We start from the raw sequence: 10,882 nt of genomic DNA, 5'->3' as shown, positions 1-10,882 counted from the left end.
GACCACATTGTGAGCAGCAAATGCAGTAGACTGGGTTGTGGGATGTGCAGGTAAAGTGCCCCTTCACCTGGAAGGTAAGTTTGGGTCCTTGGGTAGTGAGGAGGGAGCAGATAAATGGGCTGGTGTCACACATTCGGCAGTTGCAGGAGAAAGTGTCGTTGGAGTGTTGGGGTGGGAATAGGGGTAGGGTTGATGGAAATGAAGGAAGAGTGGACCCAAGGTATACTCCTGCCCATTTACCTATCCGCCAAATAGAGGATTTTGTAAAGAGTGTACAAGGAAATTTTCTAATTCACAATGAGGATGTACATACTGGCGAGGGTGCAAAACCTAAGGGCCAGCAACCATAATTCAATTAACATTAGAATAGAGATTGGAAATAATATATCAGATCTAAAAGTTGAAGTTCTAAAATTGAGGAAGACTCAGGTATTAGGCAAGATCTTTCAAAAGATGATTGGGGGCAGTTGTTCGCAGGTTAAAGGACTGCTGGAAAATGGGAAGCCTTCAAATATGAGATAACAAGAGTCCAGACACAGTATATTCCTGTTGGGGTGAAAGGAAAGGCTGGTAGGTGTAGGGAATGCTGGATGGCAAGAGAATTTGAGATTTTGGTTAAGATAAAGAAGGATGCATATATCAGGTGTCGACAGAGAGATCGAATGAATCCTTAGAGTATAAAGGCAGTACGAGCATACTTAAGAGGTAAATCATGAGGTCAGAAAGGGGACATGAGATAGCTTTGGCAAATAGAGTTAAGGAAAACCCAAAGGGTTTTTATAAATACATTAAGGACAAAAGGATAACAAGGGAGAGAATAGGGCCCCTCAAAGATCAGCAAGGCAGCCTTTGAGTGGAGCTGCAGTAGATGGGGGGCGGGGGTGGGGTGTGTGATTCTGAACGGATATTGTGCATCAGTGTTTACTGTGGAGAAGGGCATGGAAAACATAGAATATGAGAAAGTAGATGGTGACATGTTTAAAAAATGTCCATATTACAGATGAGAAATTTCTGGGTATTTTGAAATGCATAAAAGTGGATAAATCCAGGGGACCTGATCAGGAGTACACTAGAACTCTGAGGGAAACTGGGCAAGTGATTGGTGGGCCTTTCACTGAGATATTTCTATCATCAATAGTCACAGGTGAGGTGCCGGAAAACTCGAGGGTGGCTAATGTGCTGCCACTATTTAAGAAAGGTGGTAAGGAAAAGCCAGGGAACTCGAGACCTGTGAGCCTGACATTGGTGATGGGCAAGTTTTTGGAGAGAATCCTGAGAGATAGGATTTGCATGTATTTGGAAAGGCAAGAATTGATTAGGGATTGTCAGCATGGCTTTATGCTTGGGAAATCATGTCTCACGAATTTGATTGAGTTTTTTGACGAAGTACAAAGTGGATTGATGAGGGCAGAGCGATGGACGTGATCGACATGGAATTCAGGAAGGCGTTCATCAAGGTTCCTCATGGGAGACTGGTGAGCAAGGTTTAATCTCATGGCATGCAGGGACAACTAGCCATTTGGATACAGAACTGGCTCGAAGGCAGAAGACAGACGGTGGTGATGGAGGGTTGCTTTTCAGACTGAAGGCCTTTGACCAATGGTGTACCACAAGGATCGATGCTGGGACCTCTACTTTTTGTCATTTATATAAATGATTTGCATGTAAACGGAGGAGGTATAGTTAGTACGTTTGTAGATGACACCAAAATTGGAGGTGTAGTGGACAGTAAAGAAAGTTACCTCAGATTACAAAGGGACCTTAATCAGATGGGCCAAAGGGTTGAGGAGTGGCAGATGGAGGTTAATGTAGATAAATATGAGGTGCTGCATTTTGGAAAAAACAAATCAGAGCAGGACTTTTACAATTAATGGTAAGTTCCTTGGAATTGTTGCTGAGCAAAGAGACCTTGGAGTTCAGGTTGATAGTTCCTTATAAGTAGAGACGAAGGCAGATTGGATAGTAAAAAGGCGTTTGGTATGCTTTCCTTTGTTGGTCAGAGCATCGAGGATAGATGTTGGGAGCTCATGTTGCCACTGTACAGAACATTGGTCAGGCCACGTTTGGAATATTGCATGTAATTTTGATCTGCTTCCTATCGGAAAAATGTTGTGAAACTAGAAAAGGTGCAGAAAAGATTTACAAGGATTTTGCCAGTGTTGGAGGGTTGAACTATAGGGCGAGGCTGAATAAGACTGTTTTCTCTGGAGTGTCGGAGGCTAAGGGGTGACCTTATAGAGGTTTATAAAATCATGAGGGATATGGATAGAGCAAATAGACAAGTTAGTTTCCCTGGGATGGGGGAGTCCAGAACTACAGGGCATAGTTTTAGGGAAGGGAGGGGAAAGATGTAGAAGGAACTTAAGGGGCAAACTTTTCACGCAGAGGGTGATGCATGTACGGCATGAGCTGCTGGAGTAAGTGATGGAGGCTGGTATAATTACAGCATTTAAAATGCATCTGGATGTGTATATGAATAGGAAGGTTTTATGGGGATTTGGGTCAAGTGCTGGCATATGGGACTAGATGAGGTTAGGATATCTGGGCTGCATGGACGAGTTGGACCGAAGGGTCTGCTTCCGTGCTGTTCATCTGTGTCACTCTGTGAGACTCCGTGGGCCTCTCTGGGAGAAAGTGAGGACTGAAGATGCTGGAGATCAGAGCTGAAAATGTGTTGCTGGAAAAGCGCAGCAGGTCAGGCAGCATCCAAGGAGCAGGAGAATCGACATTTCGGGCATGAGCCCTTCTTCAGGAATTTTTATCTATAAACTATAAACATTCCCTTAGTTAAATATTGTGAAGTGTGAAGCCATTGTTTTCGTCCCCAAGTTCGACCTGAGCTCCCCCCTCCCCCATCTCAGTAACTCTGTTGACAGCCTTCATGTCACATTTAAAACGAGGATCAATAGATTCGTGAAGAGTCGGGGGATGAATGTGGGGAATTCACAGGAAAAAGGCAGGAAAGTGAATGTGGGGAATGTCAGACCGGATACAATTCTATTCAATGGAAAAGCAGGCTCAAGGTGTTGAATAGCATTTTCCAATTCCTATTTCTTATGGTTCCCGAGCCCTTCACAAGATGTGTGTGTGTGTGTGTGTGTGTGTGTGTGTGTGTGTGTGTGTGTGTGTGTGTGTGTGTGTGTGTGTGTGTGTGTGTGTGTGTATGTGTGTGTCTGGATGCGCACGCACGTGCATACATGCATGCAGGGTTCATGAATGGTAGATTTCCTGACCTAAAAAGGACAGTTTCTGGAGAAACACAACAGTTCTGGTAGTATCTATGAAGAGACAAGTGTTACTGCTTTGAGTCCAGTGAACCTTCAAAACTTGGCTGGATTCAAAACATTAACTGGTTTCTCCCCACAGATGCTGCCAGACCTGCTGCGTTTCCCCAGCAATTTTGCCTTTTGGTGCTGATCTCCAACATCTGCAATTCATTATTTTAGTAATTAACTGTTTCCTGGTTGCCAGGACAGAGAGAAACTTTCACCTCCAGATCTCTTCATTAGTTGAACATAAATTCCACCAGCAGCCATGATGACCTAGTTCTCTAGGTTGCTCAACCAATCTTCCCTTCAATGACAACTTTCTCCTAACTATTTTCCTTTATTCATTCACGGGATGTCGCATTTTGTCTCTCACTATTGTTCTGGTAAACATCAACTTTACTTTCCCGCTGTTTTCCCATAATCCTAAATTCCCTTTCTGATTATAAAAAAAATTAGTTTTGAAATGCACTTAACAATCTAGTCGATTCAGCGTCTTCCTGTAGCTCAAACCCTCCAACCCTGGCAGCATCCTTGTAAATGTTTTCTGAACACCTTTAAGTTTCATAACCTCCTTCCTGTAGCAGCGAGCCCAGAATTGCCTGCAGTATTCCAACAGTGGTGTAATCAATGTCCTCTCTGAAGAGGACTTTAAAAAATATAACTACAAGCAAATCAGGTTACTTGGGCATGACTTTCCCATAGCAGTTTGTTTTGGCTGTCCTTCATTAATCTATTTTTTTTCAGTTATGAGAAAATATTTTGTGGGATGTGATGATTGCGAGCACATCCAACATTTGCTCATTGTCCCTCATGGCCCGTGGACAGAGTAATTGCGACTGCATGCTAGAAGGCAGTTGAGAGTCAACCACATTATAGTAGGTCTGAAGTCACAAGGGGTGTGTGTGTGTGTGTGTGTGTGTGTGTGTGTGTGTGTGTGTGTGTGTGTGTGGGCGCACACGCACGTGCATACAATCATGCAGGGTTCATGAATGGGAGATTTCCTGCCCTTAAAAGGACAGTTTCTTCAGAAACACTACAATTCTGGGAGCATCTATAAAGAGACAACAGTGTTACTGGTTTGAGTCCAGTGGTCCTTCAAAACTTGGTTGGATTCAAAAGATTAACTGGTTTCTCTCCACAGATGCTGCCAGACCTGCTCCGTTTCCCCAGCAATTTTGCCTTTTGATGCTGATCTCCAACATCTGCAATTCATTATTTTAGTGAATAACTGTTTCCTGGTTTCCAGGACCGAGAGAAACTTTCACTTCCAGGTCTTTTTATGAGTTGAACATAAAGTCCACCAGCAGCCATGATGAGATTTGAATTTGTGTTCTCAGAAGATCTGTGCGTTGCTCAACCATGATCACTGGATCCCAATCTTCCCTTCAATGACAATTTTCTCCTGACTATTTTCCTTTATTCATTCATGGAATATCGCACTTTGCCTCACACTGTTGTTCTGGTAAAAATCAACTTCACTTTCCCGCTGTTTCCCCATAATCCTCAATTCCCTTTCTGATTTTAAAAAATATATATCTTAGTTTTGAATGCACTTAACAATCCAGGCTCAACAGCTGTCCTAAACATCCAATCCCTTATGTGCAGGTTATTCCCTCTGGTTCTAAACTCACCCACAATGATAAACTTTCCCACATCTAGCCTGTCACGTCTCCTCAGAACCTTGTTTGTGACAATAATATTACCTCGAAATCTTCTAACTTCTATTAACCACAGGCCCAACCTACTCATTTCTCCACATAAGACATTATTTCCATCCCTGATATCATCCTGGTCAACCTTCTCCGGACTGCCTCCAATGCCAGCATATCTTTCCTTAGCTAAAAGGCCCAAAATTGTTCCCAGTGTTCAGTTGTGGCCTAATTGGTGTCTGATTTCGGTTCACTATAAACTCCCCACTTTGATACTCCATTTAAAATCCAACCTCCCATTTGTCTTCCCTATTACTTACTGAACTTGGATGAAGTGTTCATGGATGTGAGCTTGCAAATCCTCCGATTCAGCAGCTTTCTCCATTTAACATTCAGCACTTTTCCTCCTGGCAAAGTGCACAACCTCATTTTCCCACATTCTATTCCATCAGCCAAGGCTTTGCTCATTTCCTTAACCTGTCGATACCCATCTCCATGTCATTCTCACCACCTGCATTCCAATCAACTGTCTCTACTGCAGTCTTGGCAATAGTACATTCACGTCACTTATCCAAGTAATTCATATCCATATTGTAAATAATTTTGGCCCCAGCACTGATCCCTGTGGTACATTTCTAGTTACAATTTGCAATCCTGAACATAACCCTTACTCCTCCTATATCATTGGTTAGCCAATCATCTATCCATATGACCAGAGCGTCTCCAATATCATGTGAATATCATTGGCACTGCCAGCAAGTCCTCCCAAACTGTCCTTAAAAAAGTGGTGGTGAGCTGCCTCTTAAATTGCTTCACAAATATGATGTGGTCTATAATAAAGACTCAGGAGTTCCAGGATTTTGATCAATTACATCGAAGTATATGTCACAGTTGGAATGTTGTGTTCACACTGATCTCCTCTTCCTGGTTGAAGTGATGGAGTGGAAGTTGCTCTTGAAGAGCCGCCACTCATAGAATCAAGCCAGACAGATCGATTGTGGCCAGACACGCTGCCATTTTGACTTCTCATCAATCTATATTATTTCCATCCAAGTTTTAGTCACATCAAACTGCCACGCAATGCTGTTATGGCCTCAGTAAACGAGAATAACGTGAAGATCGCTGGGATGATTTTCTACATCCGACTGCAATATAAACACAGAACACTGTTTCCAGACTTGGTGGAATAAAAGACGTTGTATTGGTGGATAATTACAGTTAGTGCAATCACAGCTAGACATCGATAATTATTAATCCTGTTCACTTCAATGGCCAAATTTCAATTGAGAAACCGAGTGCACTCGGTTGCTTGTAACAAAGACATTATAAAATAGCTCATAGGAAGAGAAATGGGGCATTGAGGAGGAGTGAAATGTTTTGGTCACCTCCACAATTGTTAGAAAAACAGGTTGAAAGAATTCTTAAAAGTGGCTGAAGTAGTGGTGTGGCATAACACTTCGGAAAGCGCAAAGTGAAGACCACTTTGTAGTGGAAGAAAAAGACATTTCTTATTTCTGAAGGAACTGGGAAACAGAAGAAGGAATGAAATCTGACTTGGGAGCTATTTTCTATTTGTTGAGGATGTTGCTTCATCACAGTCTTGGTTTCGAGCATAAGCTCTTCATCAGGAATAAAGGGTGGCCCAAGGGGGCTGAGAGATAAATGGGAAGGAAGTGGGGCTGGAGGGAAGGCAGCTGGGAGTGCAATAGGCAGATGGAGCTAGGGATTGATGGTGATAGGTCAGAGATGAGGATGGAGCAAATAGGTGAGAAGCAAGGTGGACAGGTATGACAGGTCAAGAGGTTGGTGTCGAATTGGAAGTTTTGATTTTGGTCAAGGTTGGGGAGAGGAAATGAGGAGACATTGAGCAATAACATCGCATGATTTTGACCCATCGACCTCTGGGTTATCTACCCAGCACACTCAGGCAGCACAACTCTGCTTTTGGGCTCCCAGCAGCTGGATTGTGGATCAGTTTAGAGAAGGTGTTATATCTATGACAACATCGGTACACAAGGCAGTGAAGCAAGGTTTCAGCACTCAGGCCTTCATCAATTAGGGAATTGAGTATAGAGGTTGGCAAGTTATGTTGTAGTTATACAGGACGTTGATGAGGTTGCACCTGGAATATTGTGATCAATTTAGGTCCCTTTGGTATTCTGAACTTCTGACTTCTTCAACTCTGGTTTTGTGTTGAACTTGATGGGGTACTTTGTCCAACTCAGCATGTTAAAAAAGTATCGCTTGGAGGGATTCATCTGAAACTTTTCAGGAGGTGAGCTCCACAAGATTGAACTATTCAAAGTTACTTGGACACTATTTTAAAGTTACATCAGGACCAGTAAGTAAGAGACACGTACAACATGGAAACAGACCCTTCAGTCCAACTTGTCCATGCTGACCTGATATCCTAAATTAATCTAGCCCCATTTGACAGCACCTGACCAATATACTCTGGCAGCTCATTTCATATATGTACCACCCTCTGCATGAAGAAGTTGTCCTTTTAATATATTTCTCACCCTAAACCTATGCCCTCTAGTTCTGGACTCCCCCAGCCCAGGGAAAATACCTTGTCTATTACCCTGTCCATGCCCCTCATGATTTTGTAACCTCTATTAGGTCACTCCTCTGCCTCCGATGCTCCAGTGAAAACAGCTCCAGCCTATTCAGCCTCTCCCTGGAGCTCAAGCCCTCCAACCCCCAGCAACATTCCTGTAAATCTTTTATCAAGGAGAAGTCAACGTTTCAGTCCTGAAGAAAGGTTAATACCCAAAACGCTGACGACTCCACATCCTGGTGCTGCCTGGCTTGCTGTATTCTCCCAAACTCCTGCTTGCAGCTTCGGGTTGCAATATGTCGTGGCTCAGTGGTTACCACTGCAGCCGCACAGCGCCAGGGACCCAGATTTGATTCCAGCCTTGGGTGGCTGTCTGTGAGGAGTTTGCACATTCTCCCAGTGTCTGCGTGGGTTTTCTCTAGGTGGTCCTGTTTTCTTCCATAGTCCAAAGATGTTCAGGTCATGTGGATTGGCCATGCATAACTGCCCATAGAGTTAGGTACATTAGTCAGAGGGAAACGGGACTGGGTAGGTTACTCTTCGGAGGGTTGGTGTAGACTTGTTGGGACAAATGGCCTGTTTCCACACTGTAGCTAATCTCATCTGCACTACTTTTGTCACTAACGAATGGCAGAGTCGACTCGACGGGCCGAATGGCCTAACTGCTGCTCCGATGGTCTTGCAGTCTTAGTTTTTTTTGGATAATTTCATTGACCATGTGCAGTCCCTGGCTGAATGAGTAGCAGTGCCGCGCTAGTGCTTCCGCAAGTTGCAAGAAAACATAAACCTCTTCCCACCCTCGGGCCAGCTGAAGGGCCTCTTCCCAGTGTGGACACACTGGTGCTTCAGCAGGGCGGAGGAATTGCTGAAGGCCTTCCCGCACTCGTGGCAGGAGAATGGCTTCTCCCTGGTGTGAATGGACTGGTGCCTCAGCAGGGCTGAGTAACTGCTGAAGGCCTTCCTACACTTCGGGCAACTGAACGACCTCTCCCCCATGTGGACACAAAAGTGGGCCATCAGTTCGGAGGAAAGGCAAAGCCATTGCTGCACTCAGGACAGCAGAAGGGTCTCTTACCCTCTGTGGACCCATTGGTGCTTCAGAACCCTTTCACATTTCACAATATCCTTCTGATAGGATGGAGACCAGAATTGCACACAATATTCCAAAAGTGTATTCCAAACACCAATGTCCTGCACAGCCACAACATAACTTCCCAACTACAATACTCAGTCAGAGGATTGCGAAAGCTTTCAAAACCCACAAAAAACAAACAGGAAAGAATGGAGAGACAAACCGAATTTTTGACAGTCAGCTTGGAAGCATCAATGTGAAATCGGCCAACTGCGTTTATTGGGTACCTGTTCTCCTTAAATGCACTATATACGTATATCTCTTGTGCTCTTCGTAGTTTCTCTGTGCTGCAGTGTGTCGTGGCTCGTTGAAATAATGTCCTGATGCAGCTTCGTTTGTGGGTGTTGGGATGATTGCTTCTGTGGTTAAGTATTTGGTTTGTGGGTGTTGTTTCTCTGTCGACGCTAGTTTGAAATTCCCCATTGACTGTTCGCTCTACTGTGACATCGAGGAATGGCGTTTTGTTGTTGTTCTCCTCCTCTTCAAACCAGGTGCCCCCCCCACCCCCGCCCCCAGGCCATCGTCTCACTACTTGGAACACCAATATACAGACTAGTCAAAGGCCTCCACTGAAGACTAAAACACCAAGTCGAAGATTCACGCCACTCCATTTACTCCATCCAAGAATTCCTGAACGTCAAAGACACTAAGATAGAAGAGGATGGAATAATGCTATCCTTTGAAATAACAGCCTTGTTCACGTCCATTAGCATCAACATGGCCAAAGAAAACTGAAGACACTACTGGAAGAAACAAAGACAAAAACACAGCATCAACTTCATCAGCAAAGATAGCGCTGTCAAGCTCGTTGAACTGCGCCTTACCACCCACTTCATATTCAGTAACAAGCCCTACAAACAAATCATAGGAACACCCATGAAACCACCAGTATCAGGATTCTTCGCAGAAGCAATAATGCAGCGACTCGAATCAACAGCACTTCCAATGATCCAACCCAAACTTTGAGTCCGCTACAACGATGACACTTTTGTCATCAGAAAATGAAACAAATTAGAGGAAACCTACAACACCATCAACAATATCCTTTCTGGCATAAAAGTCACAAAAGAGGAGAACAACAACAAAGTGCCATTTCTAGATGTCACAGTAGAGCGAACAGTCAATGGTAAATTCAAAACAGCGTCTACAGGAAAACAACGCACCCGAACCAAGAACTTAACTACAGAAGCAATCACCACTTCACATACAAACAAATCTGAATCAGGACACTATTTCAACGGGCCACTACACACTGCAGCACCCAGGAACGACGAAGATCAATAAAAAACTGAAAAGCGCATTTGAGAAGAACAGGTAGCCTATGAACTCTGAGAAAATGGCTTCCCTAACCGGGAATCGAACCCCGGCCGCGGTGGTGAAAGCGCCGAATCCTAACCACTAGACCACCAGGGAGACGCGGCCAAAAGCTGTCAGCTCTACTGAAAATTACGTTCCTGGCCGGAAATTTAACCTGGGCCGCAGTCGTGAGCAGACTTTCACCTCTGCATCCAACATTGTCATTTCATGCATCCATTGCTCCCGATGCGGTCTCCTCTACATTGGGGAGACTGGAGACTCCTCGCAAAGTCAAGTCACAGCGCTTGAGGGAACATCTCCAGGACACCCGCACCAATCAACCTATGGCCCAAAATTTCAAACCCCCCCCCCCCCCACCCCAACCCCGCGCCACTCTGCCGAGGACATGCAGGTCCTTTTCCAGCACCACTCTGATCTAAACTCTGGTTTCCAGCATCTGCAGTCCCCACTTTTGCCTAACCAATAAACCCAATGTGCCAATTTCACATCACCAAACTGACACAAGCAGACACAACGTCTGCAGAAACCCGAGCCACATTACTTTACATTTAAGACATCTGGGAAATGATGTCCGGGCAACTCAACCCTCTCAGCATCATGGTCGCCCACAAACCGACCAACTCACTTTAACAGCGGCTAATGAACCTAAAATACCCGATACAACCAACCAGCAAACGAATGTTATTTACAAAATACCATACCAGGAAATATATGCATGAACTCTGCCGCACAGTTCTCTGTGGCAAGAAATGCTGGGATGAGATAAGGAAGATTTTTTCAGCCAAAACGAATCGGCACTGACTGCACAGCCATTTAAAATCAACGCTGTCTGTCCAGGATGGAAGACCCGAAGGGATGAACTGATTTCTTATTTCCTAAAGATTTACAAAGCTGAGACTGGGTTTTGGAGTTTGTTCCCTTTCCACTCCCAGTAGCCGCAGTGGTTGGGGCGGTG

At 44.4% G+C, this 10,882-nt stretch overlaps 1 non-coding gene across 1 annotated transcript; it reads right to left on the bottom strand.

The window, feature by feature from the left end:
• Positions 1 to 9,951: 9,951 nt before the first annotated feature.
• Positions 9,952 to 10,023, bottom strand: trnae-uuc (transfer RNA glutamic acid (anticodon UUC)). The gene has a single exon. It is a non-coding gene; the product is annotated as a tRNA-Glu (tRNA).
• Positions 10,024 to 10,882: the final 859 nt, after the last annotated feature.

This window comes from Chiloscyllium punctatum, chromosome 36 (assembly GCF_047496795.1).
Source record: "Chiloscyllium punctatum isolate Juve2018m chromosome 36, sChiPun1.3, whole genome shotgun sequence".
Lineage (NCBI taxonomy): Eukaryota > Metazoa > Chordata > Chondrichthyes > Orectolobiformes > Hemiscylliidae > Chiloscyllium > Chiloscyllium punctatum.
Note: the sequence above shows the minus strand (reverse complement) of the source record. Positions and strands in the feature narration are given on the sequence as shown.